Here is a 1,289-nt window from a genome sequence, read left to right as displayed (position 1 = left end):
ATATACCCCGCCCCCCCCCTGGACAGAGTTGCCTAGACACAGAGCATCAGTCTAGGCGAGCAGCTACCGAGATGTTCAACATCACGGGTAGCTCTCAACATTGGACGGGGGGGGCCGGGGATCAACATTGAAGACACCGATTGGCAAAACTGCATCATCCGAGAATCGAACTCGGGTCACAACGATGGCAACGTTGTATTCTACCACTAGACCAATGATGCCAATGAATTAAGCTTTTCAACGCTTACCTGGCCAGTGAAAATGGATTATCTATAGAAAATTAGTTTCCGATGCGGGGACTCGAACCCCGGTCGCGTGGGTGAGAGCCACGAATCCTAACCAGCTAGACTACATCGGAAGGCTGCAAAGCGGAGTCTATAGGCTAGTGCCAGTTATTATACACACCGAGACAATGATGACGGATTCCTAACCGCTACCCAAAACACGTACACACGTGCGCACTTCCCAGTTTAGTCCAACCGTATAAAAAGAGCGCTCAAAGACTTCGCTTAGGAAACTCGTTGGAGATGCTCGCGCAACTTTGAAGCATCCACGTGATCAGTCAAGGGCTCTGCTAATGAAAATTCATGCCCTGCTTTGAGCCCTTCCCATTCCTTCCCATTTCCTGGCTCTCTTGCGTAGCCACATCATGCACTCCCCGTGTGAGAGTGGATAACAGACACGGAAAGGCAAGATGATTTGATAGTCGCGCATAGGCTAACATGGAAAGGGGTGTGTCACCATGCTCTGCATCCAGCATTGCTTCCACGCACTACGGACTTCTGCTTATTTTACTTATCATTAGCATCTACGACTCGGGTGATGCTACTTCCAGATAGCGAAAGAGAGTATATATAATTTAATCTTCTGTAGTGACAACTTAGTGTCACCAGAAACCACGCTTGCACATACCAAATCACGGGTCGGTACGGTAGCACGCCGGGCTGGGGTTGGTGACTCTAAAAACCCTGTCCAAACCCAGAAATCAAGGATGAGCGGTACTGGATAGCATATGAGGCGTACTCTCCATCTTTCCGGGATGATCATCAGCGGGCGACGAGTATTTTATACATCTCACAGGACTAGCTCATTGCCCTAAAAATCAGCGTAGCTACCCTGCCTCAAACAAGATACCAGTTCGAGTCGCTAAACTACATCCATGGTGAATGCTAGTGAAGAACCCTTCCCTATAACCGGCCATTCGGGCTGATATACCCCGCCCCCCCCTGGACAGAGTTGCCTAGACACAGAGCATCAGTCTAGCGAGCAGCTACCGAGATGTTCAACAT

The 1,289-nt window shown here is 49.6% G+C and overlaps 2 non-coding genes across 2 annotated transcripts; both read right to left on the bottom strand.

Moving 5' to 3' along the window:
• Positions 1–150: 150 nt before the first annotated feature.
• Positions 151–221, bottom strand: Pmar_PMAR023795. Its single transcript has one exon. It is a non-coding gene; the product is annotated as a tRNA-Gly (tRNA).
• Positions 222–285: 64 nt separating this feature from the next.
• On the bottom strand, positions 286–358 carry Pmar_PMAR023794. The gene has a single exon. It is a non-coding gene; the product is annotated as a tRNA-Glu (tRNA).
• Between the last annotated feature and the right edge of the window lie 931 nt (positions 359–1,289).

Source organism: Perkinsus marinus (genome assembly GCF_000006405.1).
Source record: "Perkinsus marinus ATCC 50983 genomic scaffold scf_1104296942226, whole genome shotgun sequence".
NCBI lineage: Eukaryota > Perkinsozoa > Perkinsida > Perkinsidae > Perkinsus > Perkinsus marinus.
This window is presented reverse-complemented; position numbering and strand designations above follow the sequence as displayed.